The sequence below is a fragment of the Ambystoma mexicanum genome, chromosome 11 (genome assembly GCF_040938575.1).
Source record: "Ambystoma mexicanum isolate Mex_15411 chromosome 11, UKY_AmexF1_1, whole genome shotgun sequence".
Lineage (NCBI taxonomy): Eukaryota > Metazoa > Chordata > Amphibia > Caudata > Ambystomatidae > Ambystoma > Ambystoma mexicanum.
This window is the reverse complement of record NC_090934.1, coordinates 1,216,156,718-1,216,171,228: the sequence shown is the minus strand read 5'-3', so window position 1 is coordinate 1,216,171,228 and position 14,511 is coordinate 1,216,156,718.

The following is a 14,511-nucleotide window of genomic DNA, read 5'->3' as shown; positions in this document are numbered from 1 at the left end:
TCCGCTCACTGTTGTCAACACCCACGGCAGCTCCCTTCAATGTCAACATGTATGGGATGAAAGCTGCCACTCCCACTGGTTCATTGGGGTTGATGTATGTAATGACTATGGCAGATGTGTGATTTACATAGTCCAATCAACATAACATGAAATAAAATACGCATTGTGTCTTAATATGTTACAAATGTTTAAGTGTGTCTTTAAACACAATCAGTGTTAACATTCTTTTCTGAGTTTACGGATGCATCTTAGGTGGCTGACAGTTAAAATAATAAAGTTGGCAAAAAAAACAAATACTAATTGAACTGAGTCCGAGACAATAAGTTACAGGGCTAAGAAATATGTGCCCGGGTTTAGCCCTGTCAAACACTGCCACAAATTAAGCACTGCCCAACCTGTCACCTTAGGGATCAAGAAGGTGAATGGTCCTCCCCTGAGGTACCCATACCTGGGCGTAGGTGGTGGAGCTATGGTCTAGGAGTTCTCTCCATGTTCACTCTACTGTCAAGGAATTGGGACTGCAACTTCCCTTAAGAGGAAACCTGTTTTCTACAGCTTGTATTTTCAAAATACAAAACCACAACTGTCTTGATCCTAATTCTTTCCTATAGGGAAAACTTGAGACTGACTCTCCAGTTCCCCTCCCTTAGTTCTCACGTAGGCTTGTGAGATGTCCCATTCCCCATCCGATCCTGTTCTTATGCAGCCCCTGTTCTTGAGTTGGGATGTGAAATATGGAGAGAGAAGAATAAAGCTAGGAAACAAGTAGCAAAGCATAAGGGGCAGTGTGGGCGCTGTAAGGCAACTTCGCGATACATGCCAACGAAGTCAAGGAAAGCCAGAAGGTGAAGATGGTGAGGGGGAGTGAAGTTATGTTAACCTTACAGGGGCCAGCTTAAAGATCTTGGGTTAGTAAAAGGGGTGAATTCTTTACACTAGGCACTGTCCTGCAAGAGGTAGCTGCTAAATAAAATCATGCTTTGCTAGTCAAAGTCATTGGGAGGAATCTTTGTTGATTCATGGCGATGTAATGAGGCAGCTGCATTAAAGGAAGGGACCCCTCCCTGATCTGGACAGATGGCTCGGATGCTTTCAACATTCAAAAAGCAATTCTAAAGGACTTGTATTTATGAAAGTTTTTTTTAGGGATGATTGACCTGGTTCAAATTCAGTTCGCTTCTATGAGCAAAAAAAAAAAAAACAGTTGTCCTAATTGGAGCCGCTTCAATAGAAAAGAGCACCCGCTGGCTTAAACTGATTCTAAATTTTGAAAGATTTTTATATTTTCCACGTAATTTAAATGTTATGTTTGTAAATGTATTTATTTACTTTTATTTGTTTTAATTCTGATAGTATGGCCTAATTCAGGTTCAGATCGTTTCAACCCAGTTATAATCCAATTATGGTTAAGTTTGATTCAAACTGAGCAACAGCTTCAATAAATTAAGCATTTTAAGGCCTGGTTTGTTAATTTGTTTATGTATTTATGTTTTCATTAATAAAGGGCCCTAAATCCAGGGGCATCCAGGTGCAGTTGCATAACAGATTACTCGCGTTGCTTAGCAGGTTAATCCAGGTACTATGGAAGTCTCAGTTTAGGCAAATAGCCACCAGGTTTTTAGGGCTCTTCTAAATGTGCAGTAAGATTGTTCAGCTCGCAGAGCAGGAGGTAGTGAGTAACAGTGTTTGGCTGCAAAGGATAGGAAGCTAGATCCGCCAGTTTAAACCCATTTGAATTTGCCTCAGCAAGGCGGTGGGCATAGGCCAATCTGTTAGGTCTAGAAGACTGGGCTTTCTTAATTTTCTGCGTGAGGTAGGCAGGTGCAGAATTCAATAAGCATCTGTGTGTGATAGAGTTTTGAACATAATCCATTCTCTTATCAGAAGTCAGTGCACATTTCTTCTGGCAGTCGATATGTGATCTGCTTTGGGACTGTTGCATGCAGCTCGGAGAGCGTTTTTCTGGATAACCTGCAGCTCGTGGATGTTTCGATCTCTCATCAGAATTTCAGGTAATCTAGCCCATTCATAGGGGAGATTTTCTGCTCTCGCTCCGGTGCCAGATAAGTCTCTAAGAAGCACAAGGAAATTCTTCTTCCTGCGCAGTAACTTTCTATAGTGCCCAGTCGAGAGAGTGCTGCCTAAAAAAAGGAGGAAAAATAGTCACATTTATGATCCTTGTAATTAAGCTCGATTATCCAGCACCATGGGTATGCAATGGTGCCAGATAACCAAAATGTGCCAGATAACTGAATGCCTGTCTTTCAGTTGCCAGTGAGATTGAAAGCAGATTAAAAACTGTGGATTCTAGAATTTCTAGGCCGTTTACTCAGTTTACCGGAACTCAGAGATCCAGAAACTCAGTTATTGAGCCTGACAACTTTATTATCCGGCACTTCCTTTATCCGAATGGTGCTATTACAGGAAGTGATATATGCTGGTTAATAGGGCGTTCCAGTTAACTGGGTGCCATATAGCAGGGATTAAACTGTATACATATTAGCGATCCAAAGTGCCTTCTCTCCACATTTCAAATTGGGATCTTGGATTATGAGGCTATTTTGCCTCCTGCCCTTTCTCTGGCTCTGGTCTCCACAAACAAAATGGCAGGCCTTAAAATTGAGGCATTTAAAAACGGGGACATTTGGGGTTTTATATAATCCAGGGTGTTGCTTGGTGGATCCAATTTTCATTCAAAATGCAGAATGGATTCTTAGTAGGGAATACATATACATTGCAGAGAATAGAGTCACAGCTGAGAAGGTCAAAGAAAAACTCAAAGATGGCTCCCGGTTTCCCCTCTGCTCTCCACCCCTAACCATGCGAGCGCAATGGGCTACAGTTTCTGAGATTTAGCAAGCAAACTAGCTGAACACAAAACAAGAAAGCTAAGCTCCCACTGCTTCCAGGACAGACGAGGAGGGAGGCCTGCATTCACACCACAAAGCTCTCCCAGCAGCAGCCCATTATCGAACCACCGGAATGTTTTGATGCAGAACCACTAAATTGAAGGCAAAATAAGAAAAATAAATGGTAGAACTATAATGCTTGTTAATACATGGTTGTGGATTAGTTGAGCATTAGAAATGAGTGGAGGTCATCTAATTTCTAATTCCTGGTCACTTCAACCTCTGACCATGGTGATGTTGAAGAATAAACAACACCCGGTCTTAGTACAGAAGAATTACCATAAGACAGCTGCATAATAATTAGTTACAACAGACACAAAAGCATGAGCATCCACATGGGCCATGTTGGGTGTACCTCCATGGGCCATGCAGGGATTTTTTTCCACGTCTTTGTGGGTGAGCAAGGTGCCCTACACACCATGCGGGTCTCGGCACGACTCACACGTGTCCCCTAAAAAACACAGAGAAGAATACCAGTAAATGTCTGGGCATTATCTAGGCAGATATTCTGAAGGCGTGCCCGCTCTGAAATATCAATTTATTAAAGAAGTTGTCAGACCCTGAGGATGGGCCAGATTTTCCAGGGTCATACCCCCATAACTCTGTGAACCCCACTGCTCACCAATGTAGTTGAGCCTCCATAATGTTTGTAAAGTAAGTGGTGTTGTATAGCACCCTTCTGCCACCATTGGTGGCCTCGCTACACGTGGCTCTGTAAGAAAAAGGGTTGGGGTGGTCATTAGTGGGACAGTGGGAGAGGCAGAAGCGAAACCTGTAGTGTTGATGGGTGCAGGTTGGAGGCACGTGGTTCCTGTGTGCCAATCAGCTTTCAGTGGAGTTGGTGGAGAAAGTTAGGGGTACCATAACCATAGGAAAGAGCCCAAGATCCTATAGGGGAAGGCGTAAAGGGCCAACAAGAAGAATGTAATCATGGTTTGGTTAGTGTTGGTCGTCTGGGTGGGGTTTGTGTGTGCAGTGTAAGGTGTTAGGAGATCTTTGAGGGTGGGAGTAGGCCTTACAAGGCAATACAACCTGCAACCCTGTACTCCTGCCAGTGACACTCTCGCAGACATGTCCCATTTCTCTATCTCACATTGCCACTGTGAACCCCTTTCTTCCCTCTGTCTCAAATAAATACATGTTATCCCATGTGCAACAAGACAAGTAGGAAAACCGACAGTCTGGAAACTCTGCTTTGCAATCTCTCTGGCACCTTGCTAGGAAAGGGTCTCTGGATGATGCCATTGCAAAGCTTTTGCCACAGCTAACTGATGAAACCCGAGCACAACAGTCATACTTTATTTATCCATATTTTGAGGGCTTTCCTTCCCATTGTAGACAGGCGTTGTCAGGGACCAGCATTCGGACAAGGTTTGAGATGTTCCCCAGACAGGGGGCTCCTCCAGGCCTGGAAGGTACCACCTCAGCCGTTAACATCTATTTACAGTGTAAAAGAGAGGACGTGGTAGAAAGAGAGTGCAGGTTTCTTGCTTGGTACTCAACACTGCCAGAGTACCAGTGCCCGACAGTAGACTCGCCTGCCACTCAGCAATCTCTGACATCCCCTCCTGTAGTGTAGGCCCTAGTGCTCCTGATCACTTCCTTCATAGCCCTTGCAACTCTCAAACTGCCCCTGCCCCAAAACAGGGAACGCTCTGCTGCTTCTGCTGCTACCACTCATTCATGCCTTTCCACTTACATTCAACACGCCCTTCACCCCATTGTAATTCCACGGGCAAATCAATGTGGAAATGTGTGGTGTGTGACAAGTCAGAATGCTAGTTTACGGGTGTTCATTTGCTTTCTCAGGCTATTTTAGGGGGCCCCCACAATGTGAAATAGTCTTTACAGAGTTAAAGCCTCTGTCGCTATTTTAGCTTTCTTCTCCCTGGGTTAGTACTCAAGCCATTCATCTGACTGGTCTATGAATATTAGTCACACTCACTCCTTTTCCCTGTCCCTGGCTTCCACATTTTCCTTTGCTCCTGTACCCTTTGGTGAGGGCCACTGGCTTTTCCTTTCTGTGCCTTGTCCTTGGCCAGAGATCTGGCCTTTTCTCTTCTCTTTGGCTTTGGCTTCTACCTGGTCTTCCTTTGCTCTCTCCTTGGCTGTGGTTCATCCGTTTCTCTTTCTGCCTTCTCATTGGCCAGAGCCTCTGCCTTTACCATTGTTGCCTTTCCAGAGGTCACGGCCTTCATCTCTCTCCTCTAGTGATACCGTGCATTCAAAAAATAAGTGTCAGGGCCCAAATATTTTCTAGCACGCATGTGGCACTGCAGGCGGGATGTTCCCCACCATTGCTGCCACCACCCACAGCTGCTCCCCACAGTGTTGACACATTTGAAGATAAACTACAGCTCGCACCTGCTCATTGGGGTTCATGGATGCTCTAGCATTACTTCATAATCAATCTGAGTTTGAGATAATAAGTGTCGGGGCTCAGAAATAAGTGCCAGGGCTGACCTCTAGCAAACACCCCCACAAATTAAGCACTGGGTGCATTGATATCATTCTCCTCTTGGGGTGAGCTGCCCCACTCATGCGTGTCTGCTCTTTGGTGTTAATCTCATCAGCATTTCTCTTTCTCTCCATCTTCTTCTCCCCATGTTTTCTCTTCCACTCCACCTCTCTCAACTTTCTGGGCATTCTATTTCCCCAATATCCAAGTTTTCTCACCAACATTACATTCCTGCCGTCCTCCAGGTTTTCTCGTTTACTCCACCTTCCTCCACTTTGTGGGTTTTCCAGAATGCTGCCTCCTCACTCTTTCGATTATGTTCTTTTCCACTGCGCAGCCTATGACTCCTCCGCTAACAGTTCTCTGCCTCTCCAATGTTACAACTCAGCACCCCAAAGCTTCCACCCCAGTCCTGTGAGCTGGCACTTACATAGGGCCCGGACTGAATCACCTCTCCCTAAGTGGCTGGAAACGTCATGTGCGCTGACTGAGCATGCTCAGTGGCAACAATGCTTTGCAGTCTTACGTTGAGAATAGAACCTTTAAAAGGGTCAGCCGCCATTTTGGATGTATTTTCTCTGTGGAGCTGTGAGCTGCTAGGATGGTGCTGCAGTCTTAATGCTCCCTCTCTGGCTGCAGTAGCCCTTCTTGGAATACACTCTTGCTATTCCCTACATTCAGCAGGTTAGTTTGTGTGCTATAAAATACTTTTCACAGACTGGCAGTGTAAAAAAAAAGTTTCTCCTGCATTCTGTGCTGTGTGGGTGTCTCTCCCATTTATTCCGATAGCGGTGTTGGCTGCGGCAGACTTTCTACTGGGATTGTAGCTTTAGGAAAACACGAGATTCCCTTTTCTCAAATTACCCTGTAGTGGGGCAGAAGAGATGGAGTCCTTTCATAGTGTCTGGCTGTTGCACAGGGAAGTGTTGAGCTTCTCCCTCTTATTGTAAGTGCTGCTTTGCAGAGAAGTGCATGTCTCCCATAACTGTTCTCCTCAGGGGTGAAAATGTATTTCTGTGGGTTTATTCGGGATTCCAGAGTTTTCTTTCCCTTGGATCTGTAGTTGAGTTTCCTAAGTCTGCTCCGGGTTTTGCCCTCTCTGAGGGGAATTCTGGGAAATCTAGTCCTTATTTGCGAAGTCTTTCAACATGGCATGGGAATCTTGCTCTTGGGACATGTTCTTAGGAGTACTTCTTGCTACTGGTGGTTTCGAGAGTCAGGTGTTATCACTCCCAGGTCCTTCTGACGATGGCCAGGTCACTTCATTACAGGTGCATACATCAGGAGCTTTCAGTGTAATGCAAAAAATGTGACACTGATACGTGTAGGAAAGAAGAAAAGCATTGCAATTAAAAACGCTGTGGACGCAGACAAAGGGGAGTGTGAAGGAGAGAGAGGGGTAGAGACTGCAGAGAGAGGGCGAAAGAGGCAAAGAGAGAGAGGGAGAAGGAGAGAGGTGAAGAGGGAAAGTGGAGAGCTTCCTCTGGGAGAGAGTGGCAGACAACAGATAAATATTTTTCAAGACCTGCCATGAAAAACAATAAAAAAACGACGAGAGAAAAAGAAAAAAAAACAACAGGCAAAGAGCACAGGTGCCAGAGTGGGTTAAAGAGAAATGTGAGGACAGAAGGGGATAGTGAGTTTTGCATGTCTGCTAATGAGTTTAGATTTAATTGGATATGAGAGAAGTAACAGTGCCATTCTTCGATATATTTAATTTAGCTAATTTGTAATACCCTTGGTAATGTCGGTGCCCAGAGGGATTCTGACAGTATCGCGTCTCCATTATTTAACGCAACCTCAGCGCTTTTCCCATGTTCCCATGTGTTGCAATCAGGAAATCAGGTGGCAGAGAGATATTCCTCTCCTGCCCTCTCCTCGGTTAGTGAATGGTCTGCAGTGCACCTGCGAGGGGAACAGATGGAGAGTTGCTTAAGGGCCTTTAGTAATGTGCCAAACCTGCCATGCATAGTCTTCTAGACTGATCTCCTGTCCTCCCCCAAATCTCTCAAACAAACTATAGTCTCTTGCTTCTTATTTTACCACTCGATAAAAAAACGACATATTTCAATTGTTTATAAAATGAAAAGGAAATCCTGTTAGGGTAGTTCTATGTTCTTAGAGCAGCAGTTTTTGTTTTCGTGGATTTTTTGTCGAATATTTTTGGCTGAAAAAAACTCATCAATATTTTTTCTTATTTATTGGGGGGGTACCCCCAAGTGCTCATTCCCTATTATCTAGTCCCTATTCCCCACACCCCCTATCCTGTATACCTCCTTAACGAGCCCCCATATTTTTTTATTTGTTTTTCCGTCCAAATATTTTTGGCAAAAATGTCGACGAAAAAAAGCCTGGCGATTTAACGACGTCATACAAAGTGGCCCCCACAGTGAAAAAAACATGGGGCTTGATTGGCAAGGATTTGCACTGGATAAAATGCGGATAGGCAGGTGAGCATGTAATGTGTGCCCTCTGCCACCGAATACCAGACTCATGTGATGCATCTGGGTCTGCTTTGGGCATTTACACATGTGACTTAGAGATATTTGCCCCAGGGCATCTCCAAAATGCTCTGTGCCTCTCCAGGTTTGCCCCAGTTTCATGCCTTGTGAATTCGGGGGCAGCCAGGTGCGAATCTGGGATTCTCACAGGCACCTCCTCATTTTCTCCAGTGCAGATTTTTGGCAATCAAACCCCATGGTGTGGCCCGAATATCCAATTAACCACCTCGGAAAAAATGGGCAGGATTCACCCAAAGAACGGGCATCCCTGGAGTTCTCAGTCGGCAGCAGCACAATGGGCTACCGGGCTCCCACTGATAAATAAGTATCTGCAGCTTTTAAGACACTTAAGTAATCATTGGCTTTCAATTGTGGATGGGGAGACAAGAGGGGCGTAATGATGTCAGCTATGCCACTGCCCACAGGGCTAGTAGCACAGTTTCGGATGACTAGCCTTGAAGGTTTGGGGTTGAAAGACCTAATCAGAAATATTCGAGGGAGAAAAGACCGAAAAGATTATTTTTTTCGAAAATAATCTTCAGTCTTTTCTCCCCTGAACATCACTGACTTGCCCAAACCGCTACCCACCCGCCCACCCACACCCCTACCCACACCCCCAACCCACACCTCCACCCCCCTACTTACCTTACATTCCGTCTCGTTGTGTCCCTGCAACGCCTGTTCCCTTTCACTTCCGTGACAGCTGCAGGCGTGTTCTGCTCAAGCCCCACTCACAATACAGTGAGCAAGGGTGCGGGGGACACCCTTGCAGCCCCCAGCACCAAATGCGTGATTTGGTCAAACTTTTTGACGTCAGATTTTTGGAATGGCTGAAATTCAGCCAAATCACGCATTTGGTATTTTTTATTTGGTCATTATGGTTGAAACCGTCTTAAAGGGCCCATCATTCTACATTCAAACATAAAAATAAAAAATAAAAAAATATAAAGCGTACATAACAAAAGGGGAATACATATATTTTTCGAAAGCAGTGGTTCATGCTGCTGCTGCCTCTAGTCAAGGCACTGCACAGGAGGGTAGTATAATACCCTTGTGTGCATTGCTTTGTTCATGTCATTGATCTGAAGGAGTGCAAAAGAAAGAAAAAACGAATGCTCGCGTGTGTCGGTGCATTCCTTTTGTGAAGGCAGCTTCCATTTACAAATGCAATGACAGCACCACATTTCATGTCTTTTGAAATTGCACAACGAGCACTAAATTGCACAGAGAGCACATATGAATTTGCCCATCTATAGGGCCCGATTCATGGAATTAATTGTGTGGAAAATAGGCTATTTGTACGCCATTCTGCGTGCAAATCCCTGTTCGTCGATTCATGGAATCGAATGCACAGTACTTTTCCTGGTCTTGTCTTGAGAGCGGAACACCAAAAATGGGGAAGAACTTGCTCAAAAATGGGCAATTCGAGGGACGGCCTGCAGGCAGTCCCTCGCATGCCCACAATTGCGTGGCACGAGACGTATTCATGGATTCCATTTTGCAACACCTCAGCTGTAAAATGGCTGCGAAAGTCCTTCATACGATCCTCCCCTTGAAGGCAGGAGTAAGTACACTTGTGCGTCAGATTTGCAGCGCTGAGGTGGGGTTGCATGTCGGATTTCGGGCTACATGTATGCAACTGTGGTTCCTAACTTACTTAGGGGAATGTGTTAGCAGTGTAGCAGGATGCAGGAATGGTTTACAGGGGTTCGCACAGAGATTTTTCGAGTTTAGACCGAGTTATGATTTTTCATATGGAGGTTGTCAGCGAGCCGGGAACAGTTACGGGCGACCCTGCACAGTGTCCCCAAAATGCAGGCCTGCTTGCAGAGGACCCCACAAACTGCATGGTGCATGTAATCGCGCACGAGGGGGGCTCAAAGGTGGCTTATCTGGCTGTTTATGCTTTGCGTGTGGGCGTGTTGGGGGCGTTCCGGCTACGACTTGCGAATACGGTTACTTTGCGCGAACAACTCCATCAATACACAGGGCGCGCATTTTTTATCTGCGCTTAGGCTCACACAGTGTCCTTCTCGGCGTGCAGTCCTCACAGGATTTCTGCGCACATTTCCATGAATTCGGCCCATAATGCACAAGTTCAGAAACAACACTTGTCCCTCTACACCCAGCAGATTATTGTATGGTATGGCGCTGAGATTTGAATGGCCTGTGCCCAGCACAGTATACACAATTGTGCGGTATCGCATAGCCGCAAGAATATTTCCCCTGAGCAGGGTCTCGTACTGTCTTTAAAATACTTTAACATAACCCTTTGTTCTGAGCTGAGCAGCAGTACACTGTTAATGGGCTTTAGTCAGACCCTCCAGGATTTTGTGGCACAGACCTTTATTTATGGCGGCATTTTTGCAGCACAATATTTATTGACTGGAGGGTGCAAGATAGGTACATTGCAGGAAAGAGGCCGTGTGCAAGGCTGCAAGAGAGCCAGGGTGTCACTATATGTAGCATTTGTATCAAATAGGTCCTAGATGTCTCTGGCTTGGCAGAACAGTGTTTGTTTTGGCGATGTTTTTTGGTTTAATGTGCATGCCTATTTAATATTATTAACATGGGTAATCATCATCAATTGTAAAGCTGAAGATATTCCTCTTTTTATGTTCCCCAATCCCGCAAGCACCCACACACCTCTCTCTCCCAACACACCTCACACGTCTCACCAATTCCCCATCACAACTTGTATTTTTGAACCTCACCCTCAGTCATACACATACTCACATGCTCTGTCACACTGCCAAGTCACAAATTGCACTCTCTAGTCCCTGCCAAACTCCAAATCATACTCCCAACTCACACCTTACGCTCCCCAATCCCTCCCGCATCAGACAGTCCTTCATTCTTGCATGCTACTTCTGCATCTTTCATCCTTTCTCCCATTCTATCACTCTTCCCTCATCCTTTCTCCCAATCTGCAGCTTACTGCCCCTTTCCGGCCAACCCTCTCTGCTTTTGACCCACTACTACCCCTGAGCCCATGTAGCTTCCACTTTCTGTACCTCCGCTCCCTCTCTGATTTCTGGCCCACCACCCCACTGCATCCACTCTGCTCTCTTGCCCACCGCTTCCCCCTCTGACCCACAGCTCTCCCTTTGAGCTCCCTTTGCTTTCTTGCCCACCACGCCACAGCTCACCCATCACACACCCTCTAACTCCTTTCCCTAACATATTGTGACAATTTTTAAATTTTTGAAGAAAACTGTAGATTTTGGCCTAAAGAAATGGAGCATCTAAAAATAGAGCAGAGGATGTGCTGTTTTTAGATAACCCATTTTTGACAATGAGCAGGCCATCTTAATCTCAAAGGTGACCTGCGCATTTCCACGGGCTGAGCTGTAGCGCAAATGATGCGCTGGCCAGCCACCTTGAATATGTTTGTGTTGGAAGCGCTCTCCCGACAAAGGTCTAGAGGATCCCCGTGCATTTCACACTGACTGGCCCTTAAGGGTCCTGCCACTGTAAAATGAAACCCAAAAAAAAACACATTTCTATCCCATTTGGGGAACTGTCACACTTAAAAAAATTATTTTTTTTTAATGTATTGTATGAGTCTGTAGGGTCAGTAAAGACCCTGTAAACAGTGGCACCCCTCGTGCACATATTTAAAGTGGGCGCATAGGGTGGCCTACAATTTCCGGACATTTAAAAGCGCATCTTTCTTGTCAGTTTTTTTTTTCCTCATGTGATGAGATCTGCTTGCGCATTTCATTTCTTGAGCCTAAAAAAAAGAGTTGCGAAACTGGCTTTGAGTATTTTTTTTTATTTTTTTGTTGCAATAACACCAATTTTTGTGGCTGTTTTTACAAAAAACAGCCATTTTTGCGCTTTTTTTGTACATCTGGGGGGCAGGTGTAAGTGGATCTAGGTCACCTGGCCTAAGCCCCACCCACCTGGTGCCTTCCTGGTTGCTGCTCTTTTTCACCACCTAGCAAACCCTGCACACCTGGTGCCTTCCTGCTTGCCACTCTTTTCCCTACTTAAAGAGCCCTCCAGCCTCTTTTCCTTTGCAGCTGGGGAGCAGGTGTAAGTGGATCTAGGTCACCTGGCCTAAGCCCCGCCCAACTGGTGCCTTCCTGGTTGGCGCTCTTTTTCACCACTTAGCAAGCCCCGCACACCTGATGCCTTCCTGCTTGCCACTCTTTTCCCTACTTAAGGAGCCCTCCTGCCTCTTTTCCTTTGCAGCTGGGGAGCAGGTGTAAGTGGATCTAGGTCACCTGGCCTAAGCACCACCCACCGTCCTAGCCCTGCTTCTTCCTTCCTGCCCGTAGCTCTTAGATCAAGGGCGTCTCTCGCCCGGGCATCCAGAGTGAAGGGCAAAGAAAATGGCAATTCCTGTTTGGACCTGTTCAGACCAGGAGGATCCAGGGTCCGACCCCCTGCTAAGACAGCAGGTAAGCATGCACCAACATGTGTTTAGCCCCTCTGTCCCCACAGGCCATCCCCACCGTCTCTGGTCCCCCCGTATTGTTCCCTTGTGCCCCAGGAGTCTGTTCTGATACATTCTGGTTTCACCATCACCGTCTTTTGGCCAATGCTGGATTTTACTTTTATGGACTTCATTGATTCACAGTGCGTCACCCTTTCTCAACTCTCATGCTGGACTTTCTTTGCATCTTGTAGGTATGGTGGACCTGAATCATGCTGTTCCCATCTTCATATTTTATCCTGGCTTGCAACATTATGTGTTACTACTGACTTCTGCAATTGTATTCGCTCTCCCCTCTTGCTTCTCCACTCTTTTTGACTGCTTACTCTCTGTTCTCTCCTCCCCTCTCCCTTTTCCTATCTCCTCCCCTCCTCCCCTTACTTTCTTCTATGCACTTACTGTATCAGAATTGTCACTGGACCTAGTATGATAGCAACCTCGTCTGTCGCTCCCCCATCCCTTACTGTTCCCCCCTCCCTCCAGCACTATCTGAAATGTTGTCAGGCTAAGTACGATAGTCGCTTGTTTTGGTCCTCCCCTCCCTTCCTTCACCCCTCTCACTCACCTTTTGTTTTCCTCCGGCTCTACCAGAAATGTCATCAGGCCTAGTACAGTTGTCGCCTGTCTGTTTCCATTTCCTTCCCACTCTCCCCCTCCCTTCCTTATCTATGTCTTAGCTCTTGCACTATCTGAAATGTCGTCAGGCCGAGTACGATAGTTAATTTCACATCCTTACTGTTCAGGGCCTGTAAGAATGTCATTATATTTTCCCTTGTTCCCTCCCTTGCCTTGAAGCGCTTTGAAACACATTGTGTATAGGCGCTATATAAATAAACATATCATATCAATCCAATAGGAGGAAAAAGAAGTGACAGATATTGGGCCCTGAAATGGTTAATGGGACAGAAGCCCCACAAAACATGTTGCTTTGTCTTTGCAACAACATGACACTGATAGACGCTTGTGCCTTGCCATGAAATTAAAATGTGTTTAATTTCATGGCAAGGCAACACAGTTTCCCATATTCTTTATAATAGATGAAGACTTGAATTCATGAAGAACAGACGCACTCACAACATGGAGAGTCTCTTCTTTGCCCAAGAACACAAGGCTTCATGCACTCCAGCGCACTCACTCCATCCCTCTTTCTTGATTGCTCTCCTTCCCACCGGCTGTGGGGCCCATGCACCTTTAGAGGCACTCTATGGGGGCTCAGAACATCAACTAAGAACAAGGGCCTTTAAAAAAGCACTCAATATGTGGTGCTTTCTAAGCTGTTGATGTAGCCCCCCCTCGTGGCAAGCTCGTGTCAGACATGTGCCCGCTTGCACCTAGATGTTCATGTGTTTAGAGCAGTGGTATTCCATTTGTTTATACTGGGCATCCCCTTGAGTAAAAATATTATTTCCAGGCACCACCCCACAAACTACAATTGCATATATTGTGTATCAAATGTTTATGTTGTCTATTCAAAACAGCCACATACTCCGTTTTTACAGAGCCCCATGCCCCCTGGAAGTGGGGCGGGGGCAGCCCCTAATTCTGGATGCAAAAACAGTGGCTGCTAGCCAGGGGGCTCACTCATGGGTTGAGTGCTTGACTCGGAGACGCACCTGCACCTTGCACGCATGGGTGTAATTTTAGGGTGGCACAAGGGTGTTTGCCCACCCCCCACACACATTTTGTGGCACACCATTTTGATCCACTCATTTGGCAGGGGCCACTTTCATTTAGATTTCATATCTCCCCAACCATGCTCAACAAACTTACTCCACTGCTCGCAAGAACAGTTCTGAGTCACATTTATCTGACACTATCGGGATGAGATCACCCCCTTTTTACAGGCTCATGGGGATCGCCTGTGACGTGCATCACCTCTTTTCTCACTTTGGTTCATCGTCATTTTTTAGGTCGCTTTTGAGTCCTGCATTGCTGGGTGATTTCCTGGGCAGTGGCCTATATAGCAAGCGCTTGGCCTATCTATTGCAGGGCGGTGAGGCTCTACATTTTCTAGTGGCAGCTAGAGGGATATATATATATATATTCACGCACTTCTCCTGGCTGATGCATTACGGCCATACTCTCAAACTGTACACCACCATAACAAAGAAGAGGGGGAGGAGAAACGCATGGGCAAAGTATCCACCAGAACTACTCTTACTGGAACCCTAAGGCTGAGCGTACTCACGCCACCGGGCACAA